Source organism: Labeo rohita, chromosome 16 (assembly GCF_022985175.1).
Source record: "Labeo rohita strain BAU-BD-2019 chromosome 16, IGBB_LRoh.1.0, whole genome shotgun sequence".
Lineage (NCBI taxonomy): Eukaryota > Metazoa > Chordata > Actinopteri > Cypriniformes > Cyprinidae > Labeo > Labeo rohita.
Genome location: NC_066884.1, coordinates 7,122,056 through 7,141,327, shown reverse-complemented (window position 1 = coordinate 7,141,327; position 19,272 = coordinate 7,122,056). Strand labels below are relative to the sequence as shown.

General features: G+C 33.3%; 1 protein-coding gene across 1 annotated transcript in view; it reads right to left on the bottom strand.

The window, feature by feature from the left end:
• Positions 1–9,774, bottom strand: part of oxr1a (oxidation resistance 1a) — a 195,150-nt gene extending 185,376 nt beyond the window's left edge. The window contains exon 1 of the mRNA XM_051132043.1: positions 9,630–9,774. The gene's annotated coding sequence lies outside the window, so the exon portion shown is untranslated. The remainder of the gene's footprint in view (positions 1–9,629) is intronic.
• Between the last annotated feature and the right edge of the window lie 9,498 nt (positions 9,775–19,272).

Here is a 19,272-nt window from a genome sequence, read left to right as displayed (position 1 = left end):
CATGTTTTGTGCTGTACTAATCGGTCGGACTGAGAAAAAAACATGTGGAGTACTACAGACTTCCAAAAATGATAACAAAGCAAGCAGAAGAGTGCAAAAAACTGACCCAGCAGGCACACAACAACATAAGACGCCGATATTTGGTTAAATTTCGGTTGCGACATTGGCTGACCAAAATTCAATGTAAATTCAATGTTTAGTGTCAACGTTAAATTGATGTCCAATACCAATGTCAGCTGACGTTGATATTTTGTTGTTTTTAGGTTGTATAACCAAAATCCAACATTAAGTCAGCGTCAAATTGACGTCAAATACTGACGTCAACACGATTTTCATTCTCAACCAAAATGCAACGTCTGTCCGACACCATGTCCAACGTCAACCTGACATTATATAGATGTCCAGTGCCTGCTGGGGAGGAACAAAAGACATTTGGTTGGCTATATACAACCAGGATTTCCAGCGCAAGTATTTTGACAACATGTGTTTGTTCTATTCACTTCTGGTCAGGTAGGTGAAATATTAGGCTAATACTTCTCCTATGTGTCTTTACCTGTTAACTTTAGTGTGTCAAAATATTGCGCCCTTTCTTGCTTACTAAGTCCTTCTCTATATGATTTAGCTGCTTCCACGCTTTTTTTTTTCATGGTTTAGACAGCATAAATTATCAGAACAATGTATTTAGTTACAAGTACATTAACCGTGCAATCCATGCTGTCGTTTACATCGCCAATATCCGGGCATCCGGGTAACAGGCCAAATCGTGACGTGAGTGCAAACCCTCTGTTGCTAAAATATAATTGGAAAATGATTCTCATGTTGGAAAAAGGCAATCTCTCATGCCAGACAACGACTTATCAGTGAAGTTTATTGTGGCACGTTCACCAATAAAATTGGCTTTGTTAATAAAGAACCGATTGAGAACCTAAGCTGGAAACCAATTACAGACTCAATGATGTACATCGCATAATTATAGCCTACAGAAAACACTAACCTAAATAATATGTATTATTTCAAAGAATATTTTTAATTCTGTTGTCATGTTTGAGTTATGTTTGCTGACCATTAAAAAAATATGTAGCTAATGTTGGGATTTGAACAGGTGTCTCCTCACACCTCATTTATGTAACATAAAGACTTGTGTAGATGCTTCTTATGTTGTAAGCCCGGAGGATTTTACAGCTAAAGCCAACAGAAGCTTGTTTCCCTGTGTACATTTAAAGTTTTAGTTTTTTGTTTTGTCATGCTGTTTTGTCATGGTTGTGCTTTACACAACTAAACACAGAATATTGAACTCCCCAACAGTAGCTATGATCTCTAAATTTGTTCTCACACACGTCCATATGCATAGTTAAGCTAGAAATGATTCTTGACACATACACAAACAACTTGAAAGAAAAGCTTGGGTGTTTTTCCATTTACACAGAACAAGATAAAAGGCTGACAAATTATAGTTGAGACGTGGGCAGCAGTTTGACTTTTCAGGCAACATATTTGAAACATGAAAGAGTCACTAGCGTCTCGTAGTTTGTGGTTGGCTTGAGGAATACAAAGAAATACAAGGTCAACTCATCACAGAAAACAAGACATTATGTAATCACAATATTATTTCTCAAGTTAGAATACAAATGCTCTTTTCCTTAAAATCAATTGCATGTCCACATATGGAGTAAGTGAAACGCTGAAGTGAAAGTTCTGTGCTGTGATATCTGAGACACTATAGGATTGTCTGAGACCTGCTCTGGATATTCATTGCAAGACCTTGCCACCCTTGAGCAGACATGCTTGTTTTAATTAATTATTAAACTGTCCTGACACAGAATGAGACTAGAGCGTTACACAGACCTGTGATTTTCCCATAATGCAGTTCCCTCACATGAGGTAGAGCTTTGCTGTTGTTTTACTGGAATATTCTCTGTGCAGCTGATTATTCATTATAATCAATAACAATAACTATAAGTTTGACTTGTCCAGAAATATTATATATTCTGTATTCTATATTCTGTATTCTATATTCTGTAAACTGTCCGTTTGGGGTGAAACTACTTTTTTAATGTGGATTAAATTCTAGGGCTGCACTGGTAAATGCTGTAATTGCATCAAAAAGCATCTTTGGAGTCAAATGTAAATAGAATATTTTTTTACAAGCAAAATGAGCAGTTTTGCGTGATGTGAATTTAGAATTTAGAATTTTAGTTTAGAATTGCATGTCTATATTTTGCAATTCTATGTCTTATAATTCTGAGTTTATATTTTGCAATTCTAAAGCAGAAATGGCAAGATATTATCTCAGAATTGCAAGAAAAAGGTTGCAATTACTTTTTTCTTTTTTTTTTATCCTGTGGCAGATTCAAGCTTCCATATCTGGTTATCAAAATGACTGTATTTCTATAAGAAAAACAATACTTTGGTAAGTTCAAAATGTGCTTTCGTACTGCAACTCCTTATAATATTAGCTGCATTAAATATATGATCAGATCTATAGAACAGAAACAGTGCTTTAACCTCACAGAAATGTGAGTGTGTGCTTGAGCTTCATTCCCTACAATTTACATTCTGAACACAGACGTGATTGTTTGAGCTCTTGGCAAGGTGGGACTCTGTCAGTCCAACTCTGGATTTATTCTGCTGAGTCATTACACAAAATGATATTATGTTGACAGAGACAAATGCCTCAGGAGGCAGTGCTCTAAAATGACTTTGTTCCAAGGTAAATTTAATCTTGAGAGCTGGATGCATTTCGATACAACAGAGCACAGATTCACTCCTATAAGAGCATTTCATTCCCGCTTTGGTGCGGTCATGTGCATGTGGATTTTAACAGTTGTTTGTCGTGTTTATCACATTGGCCGTCAAGAGCTGGACGTCAGGTGCATTTAAAAGGGAAGTGCGCCATTTGTGCACCCCTACAGCTTTGTTTTCTTTTGGACATTTTGTCATCTGCAAGACAGAAATCAGCAAAATCATTTGTCATTGTGAATGCAAAATTAAATTTCCAGAGTCAGAAACTGACATCAGAAGAGAATAATAACTGCTGTTTCTGATTCAATGAAAATATTAGCATAAGCACAAGCAGGAAAACATCTAAAATAGCAGATGAGCTAAGCAGGAAACTGGTCAAAATGAGCTACTCATCACTCATAACTCATATTATTGATGTGGACTGTTTTAAATTTGCTTACAACTTACTCTCAGGCCATCCAATAAGTTTGTAATAAGAGTTTGATTCTTAATCTGAACAGATTTGGAGAAATGTAGCATCACATCACTTGCCCACCAGTAGATCCTCTGCAGTGAATAGGTGCCATCACAATAAGAGTCCAAACAGCTGATAAAAACATCACAGTAATCCACATCACTCCAGTCCATCAGTTAATATCTGTGTGAAGCAAAAAGCTGCGTGGTACATAGCTGTGGCTGAAACTCTATTGTGATTGTTAGAATGGCCAAGGATCAGCAATCTTACTGTAAAACTGATTGTGCAGACCAAACCGTAAGTCGTAGAGACTTGAAAATTGGAGGGATGGTAGTACACTTACCGGCGACACTGTTCACCAAGGATCACCCCAATCGGCCTGAGGGGGGCACTACATCAAAAGTACAAATTCGCTCATAACTCCTAAACCGTCAGTTGCAATCTCAAGTGTCTTATGTCGTTGGAATCCTTGGCTAACAAAGAACAAAACACATACCTCTAAGTGAAATTTTTGGGTATATTGGATTTTTTGAAAAACCTACTTTTGCAAACTAGTCCTAGGTTTTTCACCTGATTGGAGCCAAAACTGTGCAGAACAGCTGTCTAGAGAGTGAATATCGTAATTATGGAAAAAGGTAAACTTTCAACTCGCTTTTGTAAAGAAACACCGAAACGTTTGAAAGGGGCAGGGTCACTTTTAGTAAAATGCCTATAACTCCTGAGCGGAATGAGATATCTTTGCCAAACTCAGAACACCTATGTAAGAACTCGTGGAGAACAAATCGTGGAGCTTGGCCACTTGGTGGTGTTATAAGAGGGAAAAAGCTTTAAAATAGCTATACCTACACAACCATTTGTGAAAATTGTAAACATGAAAATTGCTGTGCACAGTCTTGGTCCAAAGTGTCACAAGTGTCTATAAGGACAATATCGCATCTCAAAAAAACATGGCCGCCATATCGCATTTTCAAGGGCGTAAATGATTGCACATTTATTTTTGCACATACACGTGATATTCGTAACTTTTTTCTAGAACCACTGCTGTCAATCAAATCGTTTGTTAAATGATTGCAAAGATACTTTTGTTACCTAGTCCCAGGTTTTTTGCTCATTCTGGAAAAAAAAAACACTAAAGTAAAATTCTCTGGACTCTCTAGGTCAGTAATTATCAAAAAAAAAAAAAAAATTTGTAGAAATTTACCCTTTGGGAAGCTATAATATGGTAGTTTAGAAAAAGGGCCTGTCTGAATTTACCCCAAATCCTAAAAAAGCCTAAAGGAAAACTCAAAACTTCACAAAACCTGTTGAGTGCATACAACAGGTGCAAAGCTTTAAGGAGATCGGACCACAGCTGGCACTATAACAGTAATAAATGTTAAAAAAAAAACATAATATTTACCTGGATTTGTAAAAATGCTTTTTTAAAATCATTGATTTGGGCGATTTACAGGTTTGCTAAATAATGTCTTTTTTCATATGTACTTAAATGCCTTAAAATGCTTGAACCCCTGTAATCACTGTTTGCAGCTATATTTTAGAAATGTTTCCACTTGTAAATGATGCTTAATGTGACTGGAGTCGTGTGGATTACTTGTGCATTATTTTGATGTTTTTATCAGCTGTTTGGACTCTCATTCTGACAGCACCCATTCACTCTAGAGGATCCATTGGTGAGCAAGTGATGTGATGAAGAAGCAAACCACAACTTGGATGGCCTGAAGGTGAGTCAATTTTCAGCAAATTTTCACATTTGGGTGCACTATTCCTTTAATGCATGAAACACGTGAGTAACACATGACAGACCAGGCTGCTAGGGTCAGTTGTTGTGTTACTAGGGCTTAGAAGAGCAAATCCCTCCCTAATCTACAGACTGCACTGTACTTCTGTTTACACTGTGGATTTAAATCTTTCAGTGGACCTCCAGCACCACAAACTGCTTGTCATAACTATTAAATATTGTGCGATCTGAAAGCTGTAAGTTAATGGCTGTTAAAATTGTGAGCTAATGAACAGTGTTCTCATAGTTAAGAGAGCCTTTCATTTACGAGGCCACTCAAGCTGAATTATAAAATAAGAAATGGATTTAAAAAAATAACATTATAGTTTAATTAATTATATTACTTTGAAGGATTTTTTCATTCCAATTTGAATACATTTTTTATTGAACATTGTTGTAGCTGTTTTATAAAACCAACTTGCCAAGATTTTATAGTGAAGGCTTCACAGCATGCCTAAGAATTGATCTGATATAATGTCTGTTGCTTTTTATGTAAAATAAGTATTAAAAAGATAGACAGATATGTTTATTGATTGCCGAGGGGAAATTAGTTACAAAGCAGCAGCAGCATCAGCCATGCACAAAACCACAAAATGCAATTAAATGAGACCCAAAAATGTTTACAGCATTAGTGCTATCACTAATAAACTGATAGCAATATTAAAGCTTAGACGACATCTTCTTATGAAAAAGAAATATTCCTAACACATTTTTTATGCAGTCCCACACAATAACGTGATATTTCAGCTTTTTCCGTCTGCCCCATAAATCACTGACTAGTTTGCGTAAGCGCACTATTAATTCATAAATGAAGTGTGGCTGCATGATATATCGCAGTACCCTGAACCTGTAAAGCTCCCACCACCTGGAGGACTCCGACCGCCTTCTTTGGATTTAGGAATTACGCTGTTACGCAATAGCATGAGTTGACTATAATGCCGTAGACTGAAAAAAAAGCATTGTTGCAGTGTTCAAAACAAAAACAACAAAAACAGATTGATTCTGTTCCAAAACCTAGTGAGCTGTCTACATAGGCAGCATTTTAAGTATGTTCTAAAAGGTAGGCAGTGTGATTATGATACTTTATTCTAATCAAATTAAAAAAAGGAAGCACTGTATGCATATGCATCTTTCATGGAGATGATAATTCCCAGAAAGCATTTCAGCAAGCTCTTTGAAATAATGTATCCAACAGGGCGAAGTGAGGGAAATTTCTTCTTGCAAGCCAGCTCACTATTGGAACAGAGCCATAGTTTTAATTGGAATTTTTTTCTTTCTTTTTTTTTTTTTTTATGTGCTGTAAATAAGTGATCCATCAAAACTGAAGTGAAACTATCATTCTGAAAATATCTGAGAGAGACAAGCTGTCATGATGTTCAGTCTTTCATGTGACTGTGTCTTTTAGAGGGGATGGAGCAGAATTTTAATTTCACTAAGAGATGAGAAAAGGTCCCCCGTGCAATTAGAGAAATAGAAAATAAATGGTGTGTGAGGACATGACGTGGCATTTATCTCATATGAATGTGAATTTGAAGCTTTTAAAAATCTGAAACCAGAACAAATATGTGTGGATTTTTTAGTCTGCATTTTTTTTAGTAATAAACTAGATGCATATGTTTCTTATGCTCACCAAGGCTGCATTTATTTAATAAAAATCCAGGAAAAACAGTAATATTGTGAAATATTATTTCAATGTAAAATAACTGTTTTCTATGTGAATATATTTTAAAAATAGAATTTATTCATGTGATTCAAAGCTGAATTTTCAGCATCGTTACTGCAGTCTTCAGTGTCACAAGATCAGAAATCATTCTAATATGCTGATTCATTATCAGTGTTGAAAACAGTTGTGCTGCTTAATAGTTTGTTGGAACCTGTGATACTTTTTTCAGCATTCTACAGCAAAAATAACAGCATTTAGTTAAAATAGAAATTATTTGTAACAATACAAATTACAATTTAAAAGTCAGTTAATGTTTATTCTTTCTTTTTTATGAAAGAAATTAATACTTTTATTCAGCAAGGATGTATTAAATTGATAAAAAAGTGATAGCAAAGACATATTTATTTTAAAGATTTATATTTTGAATAAATGCTGTTCTTTTTAACTTTTTATTCATCAAAGAATCAGGTTCCAAAACTCAGCATATTAGAATGATTTCTGAAGGATCATGTGTCACTGAAGACTGCAGTAATGGCTGATGAAAAATCAGCTTTGCATCACAGGAATAAATTATATTTTAAAATATATTAAAATAGAAAACCATTATTTTAAACTGTAATAATATTTCACAATATTACTGTTTTTTTCTGTATTTTTGATCAAGTAAATGCAGCCTAGAGGAGCATAAAATAATTCTTAAAAAAAAAAAAACATAAAAATCTTACAGATCCCAAACTTTTGAAGTGTCAGTAAATACTTTTACATTGTTACAAAAATTACTTTTAAAAAATAATGCTGTTTTTTAATATTTCTATACCCATCAAAGAACCTTAATTTCCACACAAATATCAAACAGCTGCTTTCAGCACTGATAATAATAGGATTTTTTTTTTTCTCTTGAGCACCAAATCAGCAGGATTTCATCATGTGTAAATTACATTTTAAAAGAAATTAAAATAGAAAATATTTTAAATTGTAATAACGTATCACATTGTTACTTTGTTTTTTATCTTTTTTACTATATTTTAATCCAATAAATGCAGCTTTGGTGAGAATATGAGACTTTTAAAAATATTAAAAAATCTTTCCAACCCCAAAGTTTGAACAGTAGTGTAAATACATACAGTACATACATACATGCAGACAGAAAAACACCATATAGCTGCATCGAATACAAACACATCTCATGTTACATATCACACTATAATTAAGTAGAAACAGTGGAGATCATAACTGATCTTCCAGTAGAACAAATGACACCGTAGCCTTGAACAGTCGATAAAGCAGCTGTCATTTTAGTGTTGCGAGAAAAGGAAACGGCTGTCAAGATTTCTACCTTTACATTTCACCATAAAATGAGCACCTATAATGGCTGTCATACTCTGAGGCTCTTATTAGGAGTGAGATTTATTATCTAAAACATGACTGTCAGATTGTCTGTTCTGTATGAACTGAGAGGAAGGATATGTTCATTATAGATAAATCAAATCCTCTGGTGGGTCTGCGCTTCTCTGAATATTTAATCTGAGCTCATATGTCAAAGAATACTAAACTATACCAATTAATATTCACAGGCTACGCTTTACATTGATTTTACCTCAGGTAAAGAGTGTTCTTAAGAACTATATAAAGCAGAGCAATGTGTCAGGCTTTATTTCTCAATGCACTGCTATGACATTGAGCATAAAACTGGCGTACCGCAAAGATTTAACCCAAATTTTACTTTTCCACAGGCTGCTACAGAGCAAAGTATATTTTCTGTTTCCTAGTTTCCTCTGCAGTTTAATGTTTTATACATTTCAGGCGCATTTAAACTCCACACTCAGGACGACTTCTTCAATATTTAGTCTATGATGACACAAAAAACAGATTCAAGGTCTCAAGCTGCTTTTTGATTCTCAGTGAAAGCGGGAAAGTTTTCTGGAAGCGTATCTATGATGAAGAGCTCCCCCTAGAGTATGTGATGGACAACACACATGTCCTTCTTTAACATTGAAGGAAATGTTTTTCAACACAATGACATCTAAAATATAACCATCTGAAGTCAGAAGGCAGAACATTTAGCAATGACATCTGCATTATGATGATATTTTAGGCTATTCTAAAATGATTTAATTTGATGTTTTTAGAGTTTATAAGAATTAAGTGCAATTCTATTTTAAACATAGCTGGGGATAAACAAGGTTTGTTAGCAGTGCTCATCTCTGATTTCAGTCAGAGAGTCGCTCTTAGGGAACATCACTCTGACAATGAACACAATTTAGGGAATCAATATTTGAAGTAAATTACTCTTAAATGAGTGTGAGTCTTATTTAAAGTGGATAAGATCGCTCAAGTTTAAGATGTTGTGTTTTCGTGAGAAGATCTTCATGGAGCGACTCCTCACATGAGAGGACGGGATGCTTTCAAAGGCATTTTGTGTTCTTTTTGTAGTATAAATCAAAAGTGAAATTCAATGTAGCACAGCAAGAAAAGAAAAAAAAAACACCAGGAAAAGGAGGATATAAAAAAATATGAGAGATAGAATGAATGCATAACAGCCTAAAAAAACAATAATACTGTATGCTATATTATAATATGTTATTTTTAAATAATCAGTTAAAATAAATTAATATAAATTAATTAAAAAGGATAAAAAAGTATTCACTTCAATTCCTTATTATTACTTTTTTTTTAGCTTTGTTTTTTAGTGAACTGAATCTAAGCATCTACGTAAAGTTAAATTATGTTTGTAATATGTCATTTAATATTAAATCACAACACTTTAAAACTTGATATGATACATCTGCAAAGAACAGACATCGACTCCAGTATCTGAACATCATGCAAAACACACCACAACAACCAACAGTCTTATCACTTTCTGCATCAGTACATCATGCATGAACTCTTCATCCAGGTGTTAAAGAATCTCCTTGTCACAGCATGCAGGTGCTGCTGCATCATTCCTTAAACATGCATGGGACAGAGAAGAGAGAAAAGATGGGACTCACTCTCAGAATGAAGCTCACTCCATGTCCCAGGTCTCTCGTACACGGACGTTTGTGATGAGTTTATGCAGCCGGTCACAGTAATGCGCATCTGTGTGCAGGATGAGACACACACAGAGTAATCTGACCTTCTGAATACAGACCGAACCACCGAGACAGGGGGAGGGATGGATCATACCAAATCATTCATGTCAGATACACTGAGAATGATTTATTTATACTGAAAGTCAGTTTTTCCTGTACAAGAAAGAATGAAGGAAAAGATAATATGAACAGTATTCAAAAATATAACTATAGGGTTTTTATAGTTAACTAAAACTTAAAAACATTAATAAATGTCCTCAAACTAAAATAAACGTTAATTGAAATAAAATATTAAAAACAAAAACTATACAGACAAAAGTAACTTGAACTAAAACTAAAAAAATGACAAAAACAAGCAATAAAATGACTAAAAATGTAACTCAAATGAAAATAAAAATTAAAAATCTAAAAATAAAATTTGAGTTAAAGTTTTTGTAATTATATTGCTTGTTTTATATATATTATATATGAAAATATGTATATATGTAAAGATAACAAACAAAATACAGAAATATCCAAAAAGTATTATAGATAGCCATAGCATTAAATAAATAAGAGCAATATTTTTACAATATTGTAGTGAATTTTAAAAGAAATAATATTTTAAAAAAACAATAATAATTGTAAAAATAATATTAAATAATATTAAATAATAATAATAATAATATTAAAAAAAACATGTTTTTGGCAATTACAATAAATTTTATATTTTGTTACTATCATATATCACATATATACACAAATTATACATTCAAAATAAAATAAAAATCAATTAAAATTAATGTTTTTGGCAGTTAAAACAAATGCTTTTTTAAATATATTTTTAAAAATATTTTCTTTTACTACAATAAATAAAATATCAATTTTGACATTATATTTGACATATATTTGTAAATATTTAAATAATTCTCTATGTATATACACTTTTATTGATATATATATATATATATATATATATATATATATATATATATCAATATACAGCTATTTTACCATTAATTAATGGATAATTTTAAAAATACAAATTAAAGATAATTATAATTATTAAAATGAAAAAGAAATTTTACTACAATAAATTAAATTTTTTTTTTTGTTTGTTTTTGTTTTTTTTTTTACAATATTGTAGTGTTAAAATAAATAAAATTATGCTTTAAAAAACATGTTTTTGGCAATTAAAATAAATTATTTTTTTAGCACAGTAAATCAAATATCAACTTTGAAAAATAAAAATCATACATTTAAAATAAAATAAAAATCAATTAAAATGAATGTTTTGCCAATTAAAACGTTTTTTTTTTTTTTTAAATTGACTATAATAAATTAAATAGCAACTTTTATCTGCAATTTATATGTAATAAGTAATTAAATTTCATTGTTACATGTTCTTGAAAACCCCATGATTTCCAGCTGTTGTCCACTCACCGGCGCTATATTAAAGTCATCTAATCTGCAGCTTTCTTGTAGATGAATGGAGCTACTAATCAACATGAATTGTTTCAAGGTTTTTCACCTTTACGCTTTCCCTGACTTGAATATTGCTGTTGGACATGTTATATAAAGTGTTTTAATGCAGTAATATAATCTGCTCTGGCCTTGTTCGATCCACTCGCTGTTCAGAGCTGGATTCGAAGAGAAGATGAAACCACATTAAACTGATAGGGTTTAAAACTCAATATCAAATCTTAAGATTGACTCTGATTTTTCAAGGTCAAAATTGTTTGCATTCTTATGTTGTTTCTGAGAGATGTATCATAAGTGATTGATTGTGTTTACATGGTTAAGACATTTACGTCTTGGCATAAAATGAAAGCAATAACAAGTAACTAAATTGAAGTCACATCAAATACTAATTGTATTGCTGTAATTAAACACAAATCATTTTACTGCAATATGAGATTGATTAAATTCTAGTTTCCTGCTCTCATTTGAAAATGTCTTTCAGAGGACATTCTCTGTTGTCATCAGCTGTTGAAGTCAAAGAGCGGGTTTTCCCAGCAGAAATGAAGACTTGTTATCATATTGATTGATGGCGAGTGTCCGCCGTGAGAGGGGGAAATCGATGGGTGCTGTGTGGATACCAAGAGAGCTGTGACGGATGCCTCTGATGCCTTCCCATGAACACCCTGGTGGGCTCTCATAAATAAGTCAGAGAGTCAGTGGGTAGACAGAGAGAGATTTGAACCAGCGATGAATTGTGTTAGCATCCTCCACATACACACTCTGCATCTGTACATAGGTGGATATATAAACATATATATATATATATATATATATATAACATTTAAATATTTAGAGCCTGTTATACAGTACCAATGCAGGACAGTTTGAAGCAATATAGGCAATATGAAGGCTGTTCTAAACAGTATAGATTCCAAAATATATCATTAAAAAATAAATAATGAATAAAAAAAATCTGACTTTTTCCCGTATTTATTACGCTGCTGCCACACAGATCTAGTATAAACATGCGATTTATTTCCCAGATGTTTACCTTCTACAGACAACTCTTTTGTGTTTTTTAACATAAACTTGTGTGTATTTGACAGTTTAAGCGCAATAAGACATGAAAGAACTTAGTTTAGTACTCACATGCCATGTTACAGCCACTTGCTCACATGCTTTGGATATGTGTGCTCAGAAAACCCTGTATCAGAATCTGCTTAAACTAATATGGTTTAAAAGCACTATTTCAGCATGATAGACATGATCATTTAAACCAAACAGATGCTTTTTTAGCAGAGTATCTGAGCTATGAGCGGTAAAGGCACAGCCCTATTCTGGAAAAGGGGGCTCATTTGCATTTAAAGAGACATGCACGAAAACAATGTGTTTTTGTTTCCACTCAAAATAGGCATTTTTAAAATGGTATAATAAATGATCTATGGGGTATTTTGAGCTGAAACTTCACAGACACATTCTGGGGACACCTGAGACTTATATTACCTTTTTTAAAGGTCTCCTTTAAAAAAATTAACAAACTTATTACAAACTTTTGGCCGCTGGTGTATGTGATCCTGCCTTAGAACTTGGAATGAATATGTTGTGTTGACAATATATTTTGAACAGTTATAAGTACACCTACAATGCGTTAAAATACAGTCTCAAAGTTTCGTAACAAAGCTATAGGGTCCGTATCCCTTTTTATCTACATGCAGTGATGTCATCATTATCTGTATGAAAGACTGACTGTGGTACAGCAGTTGAGATGGCAACCGCAGGAACCGATGACCTTTAAGCAGAACCCGTCTTAGATTCTATTTTACCTGAATTATATATATGTATATATATATATATATATATAAAACAAAATATACAATATATATATATATTACAAATAATGAAGATTTAAAAAATATTTTTGTACTACAATAAATCCAAAAATGTTTTTTTTACAATATTGTATGATTTTTAAAATAAATACAATTATGCATTCAAAATAAAAAAAAAACAAAAACAAAAAAACAAAACATGTTTTTGGCATTTAAATTTATGAACAATTATTTTTTTTACTACAATAAATCAAATAACAAATAAAAATCAATTAAAATTTATGTTTTGGCAATTAAAATGGATGTTTTTTTTTAGGTTTTTTTTTTTTTTTTTTTTTTTTTTTGTACTACAATAAATTAAATATCAATTTTACCATTATATCTGACTATATATATATATATATATATATATATATATATATATATATGTAAATTTCATTGTTATATGTTCTTGAATGTGTTCTTCATCTGATTTCTTTCCCAGCTGTTTACCTTCTTAGACATACTGTGACTGTTTTTGTAACTCATTTTGTAACACATTCGGGGACACCTGAGATTTATATTACACTTTGTAAAAAGGAACATAATAGGTCTCCTTTAAAAAAAAATTAACTATTACAAACTTTTGGCCGCTGGTGTATGTGATGCTGTTTTAAAACTTGGAATGAATATGTTATGTTGACAATATATTTTGAACAGTTATAAGTACACCTACAATGCCTTAAAATACCGTCTCAAAGTTTTGTAACAAAGCTATACAGTCCGTATCCCTTTTTATCTACATGCAGTGATGTCTGAGAGGTCATCATTATCTGTATGAAAAACTGACTGTGGTACAGCAGGGTTGAGATGGCAGCGTTGAGATATATACACACACACAGATATATATATATATATATATATATATATATCTTCTTCATGCAATTTCTTTCCCAGCTGTTTACCTTCTCAGACATACTGTAACTGACTGTTTTTGTAACTCATCGTGTGTATTTGACAGCTTAAGTGCAATAAGACATGAAAGAGAGCTTAGTTTAGTACTCACATGTCGTGTGACAGATGCTTTTTGACAGCTGCTTTTTTATCAGAAGTTTAAACTGATATGGCTTTAAAATGCATGATTTCAGTATGATAGATATGATAATCTAAACCAAACTAGTGTTTTATCTGAGCTACGAGCTGTAAAGGCACAGCCCTATTCTGGAAAAGGAGGCGGGAAGCAGCAGCTCATTTGCATTTAAAGAGACATGCACGAAAACAGCGTGTTTCACCTTCCACTCAAAATAGGCATTTTCAGAATGATAGAATAAATAATCTATGGGGTATTATGAGCTGAAATTTCACAGACACATTGTGGGGAAACCTGAGACTTATATTACATATTGTAAAAAGGGACATAATAGATCTCCTTTAAAAAAAAATTAATTACTACAAACTTTTGGCCACCTGTGAACATGATGCTGCCTTAGAGCTTACGTTGCCAATATATTTCAAACAGTTGTAAGCACACCTATAAATGCCTTAAAATGCAGTCTCAAGGTTTTGTATCAAAGCTCTGGGGTCCGTATCTCCTTTTATCTGCCTTTTATATGCACTGATGTCTGAGGTCATCATTATCTGCATGAAAGACTGACTGCGGAACAGCAGGGTTGAAATGGCAGCCGCAGGAACCGATGACCTTCAAGTAGAACCCATCTTAGATGCTAGTGGCCCTCTTTCACATATCTGTCAGATACTGAGGCAGTCACATGACCCTTATTTCCACATATTAGTGAGGAAAGCAAGAAAAGCCACTATTTGCATGAGAAAGGGCAACATATTCACAAATGTCAGGATTCTCATGAATGTGATAATGGCTTGCTAAAAGAAAAAAATGTATATTTCCAGTACTTGCTAATAGTCATGAAGCACACAGGAGTTTTTTCTCTGTTTTTCATGTTGTTTACTTTGTTTCCTGAAGCAGATATAACACTTTAGTCCCCAAGAGGTAAATTTTGATGAGTTTTCTCACCTGTAGAAATGTGTTACATCTATTATCAAAATCAATAGGTAACTGAAGGTTTGTTTACAGATGAATTTTGAAGCTATTTATTGTAAAAAGGGTGCAAAATATGCTATTTTTTTATGTCACTCTAAACATTTTTCAGAAAGGGTTCCTTCCTGGGTGTCACATGTGGGGAAATCATGTGGTAAGAGGACTGCATTTTTTTAACTACAGTACATGAAATACTATTTTTGGACATGATTCTATCAATTTAAAATAAGAAATATTACACATTCAAAAAAAAAAAAATGTTTTTGGCAATTAAAATTAATGGATAATTGTCAAAATAATTTTTTACTACAATAAATGAAATACTATTTTTGTGACAATACTCTATTTAAAATATTTAAAATATTCTTTTTAAATAAAAATACATTAAAAAGAAAATAATCATGTTTTTGGCAATTAAAATTAATGAATAATTGTACAAATACTTTTTTAACTACAGTTACTACAACAAAATAAATACTATTTTTAACATTATTCTATGATTTTAAAATAAAAAAATACATTCAAAATTTTTTTTTTAAATCATGTTTTTGCCAATTAAAAATAATGAAAACCTGTAAAAATAATTTTTTGTACAATAAATGAAATTCTATTTTTGACATTATTCTACGATTTTAAAATACAAAAAATAAAAATCATGTTTTAGCAATTGAAATTAATGAATATATATTTTTTTAAATTACTACAATAAATGAAATATATTTTTACATTCAAAATAACAAAATCATGTTTCGGTGATTGAAATGAATGAATAATTAATTTTTTAAATACTGCACACTACTGTATTTAGAAAGTGTTATATACTGTATTCTGTAAAAAAAAAAAAAAAAAAAATCACATTTTGATTGTGTGTTTTGTACTTGACAATTCATTTCTTTGGAGGACAGATTATGCATCACTTTAAGCAACAATAAATCAGCCAGATCTTGCATGGATGAATTCTGCACCTTTTAAATCTCATGCAGCATTTGTGAAATGCAAGCAGTGAACGATTCAAATCACATCTGATAAACGATTTAAAAGGAAAATGATGAAGAGCTTTGAAGTTTTTCATTACATTCAAACAGAATATTTGAGGCGGCAGAGTCCATATTGAGCAGAAAAGCCCCCGAGCCGTTGGATGGACATGTTGAGGGTAGAATTAATATTGGCAGGAAATCAGGTGGGGGAGATATGAACACCTGCCGTTTGCTTTGAGCGGCCAGCAGAGGCCAACGATGCCCGTCAGTGATAAGACTCCCACACCGTGATACGTTTTCCTGTGAACCCAGCATATCTGATGAACAGATACCGCAAATGGGAAATGGGTTTTCATGAGCGCTTATGTTATCTCAATTACAGCTACATCTCACACGGCTGCTGGAAAAACGTGTGCTGAAATTCAGAGTTATGCCTTCAGATTAGGCTGTTACTGAGAATAAATCTTTCTCTTCTTCAGCATGTCTTTCTCCAGGCCTAGAAATGAATTAAGGCATATTTTTTGCAGGATATATGAAATGTTGAACTGTGCAAAGTTTAAGACATTTTTGGGAAAAACGGAGTCAAGGGATAGTGGAAAATAAGGTCATGCTCGCTTGAATAGTTTTCTGTACTTTTTCATGCGAGTTTGTTGAGAGCAGTGTACCGCTGTTCAAACTCTGTTCATCACAACAGTGCTTCCCACTGGGATTTTCTCTGGGAACAGTAGGGAAGAAACATCACAGAAAAGTGGCTGATGGCTGAAGACACAGTGGAAATGTCAAGGAAGATGTCAAGGAGATGCTGAAGTTTTAAGAGGAGCTGTTCTATTGTACGGTCAGAAGTCAAAAGGTCAATGACTGCATGAATGAAACAAGCATCTTCACAGAAAATGATTTGTGGATAACAACTTTAAGCATAAGCACCACATACAATACTGGTTAAATGTTCGAAATAATTAAGATAACATTAAAACATTTGGCAGTGTACATTCTCTCAGATGTGTAAATATTAGGGCTGTCAGTTTAACGCGTTAATTAATTAGTTATGAAAAATAATGTGAATAAAATATTTTTACACAGTTAACACGCTGACCCTGACGCTGACCCCTGTACGTCATCTTATATTTCATATAGTTGACTGTTGCATGGAGTTGTTTGTTCAAACGGCTGATTCATTCAGGAATCAAGTGGGACATTCACACTGACACAGTTGTCAAAAAGGCCCATCAGAGGCTGTTCTTCTTTTGCCAACTGAAGAAGTTCAACCTGCTTACACTGCCATCATCGAATCCATCCTCTGCACCTCAGTAACTGTCTGGTTCAGCTCAGCTACCAAATCTAACTGATTTGGTAGACTGCATCAGAAGACTGCATCGGACAGTCCGGACTGCTGAGCGAATTATTGGTACAACCCTTCCTACTTTCCAAGAACTGTACTTATCCAGAGTGAGCAAAAAGGCTGGCAAAATCACTCTGGACCCCTCACATCCAGCACACCCCCTCTTTGAACTGTTGCCATCTGGTCAACGCTACAGAGCACTGAGCACCAGAACAGCCAGGCACAGGAACAGTTTCTTCCCTCAAGCAATCCATCTCATGAACACTTCACAATAAATGTGGAACACACAACACTTTTATACATTCACTTATCCAGTTATGTATTTAACACACATACTTATTTATACTTCAAATTTGTACCTTATGTACATAGTAAATTGTATATTGTAAAGTTATTGCTATTTTGCACATTGTCTGTCTTGTATAATCTGTCTTGTATTACTATGTCTTTTATCGTGTCGGGTCCTGTCACTGCCGTTCTGTTGCACTGTGGAGCTTCTGTCACTACAACAAATTCCTAGTATGTGTAAACATACATAGCAATAAAGCTCATTCTGATTCTGAATGAAGTAAATGGATCTCTTTATGAATGGGCTTTTAGAATCATTGCATCTTTTTCTCTCCGTTTTGGCCTTCCATCCACACTGACAAGTTTTTGTCAAGGAAAACCGAGCTTTTTGAAGTGGATAAATTTGAATACACCCTTTTTGCATTAGTGTGGATTGTGAAAACGGAGGCTTTTGAAAACGATGACACATGTTTAGTCATGTGACGCATATTGTACCAATAGACATCTATGTTTATACCGGTAATTATGCTTCTTATGTGCTATTCACTTTTACACTGCTGCTTAAAGATATTTACGTTGTACGCTCTTCATATTACAGTCTTAATAAGACACCAGAAAATGTACTCACAGTTGCTGTAAACATGAGGGCAGTTGCTTTTTTGATCAAACATAAGTGAGCGCGACATGGACGCGTCAGTGAATGATGAGATATTTCTGTAAATAAAATGATCCTGCCAGAAGAGTTGTGTAAAAACTTACTATGTCTGTTACGTCTGTATCATCCTTTTTTTTTAGGTTTTACGCATGCGCAATAAGGCAAATTTAACGTTTTCCTACGTTTCAGTGTGGATGAGAAACGTTTGGAAAACGCTTGAAAATGCTAGTGTGGACGGAGAGCGTTTTAAAAACTCTGTTTTAAAATGTATCCGGATTAATGTAGACATAGCCTGAGACGTGCAACAATTCTGCTGTGGCAAATATGATGCAGAGCAGGGATCCCCACACTCGGTCTTGGAGGGTTGGTGTCCTACAGAGTTTAGTTCCAACCTTAATCAAACACACCTGAACCAGCTAATCAAGGTCTTAATTGGTATGAAACTTCAAGGCAGGTGTTTTGAGGCAAGCTGGAGCTAAACTCTGCAGGACACCAGCCCTCCAGGATCAAGTGTGGTGACCCCTGATGCAGAGCAACAACAGGTGGGGGAGATATGAGCAATTGAGGTTATGTACTGAAATTCAAGATATTGGTGCATAGGGAGTTGATATTATTTTAAACACAATACTATATGTTTTTGCTCAGTTTTGCAGAAAACATATTACCTTTGAAGCCACAGCAGAATTTTTGTGCGTCTTAGAGCAACACAGCAGTGTTTAGTTTCTAAATGAATCTGCGTTTTGAACGAATCGTGTGAACCAATGATTCAAAGGCCCATTCATAAAGAGAGCCATTTACTTCATTCCTTAATAAATCAGCCATTTGAATGAATTGAATGGAATTACTCATAAAGACACCTGCTGGTTTATTTAGAGTATAATTCCATTTAAAAAAACAAACAACAACAACAAAAAAAAAACAATAATAATAAAATAAAAACATTAAAGGGATAGTTTACCCAAAATTTTTTAATTCTGTTCAAATTTACTCACCCTCATG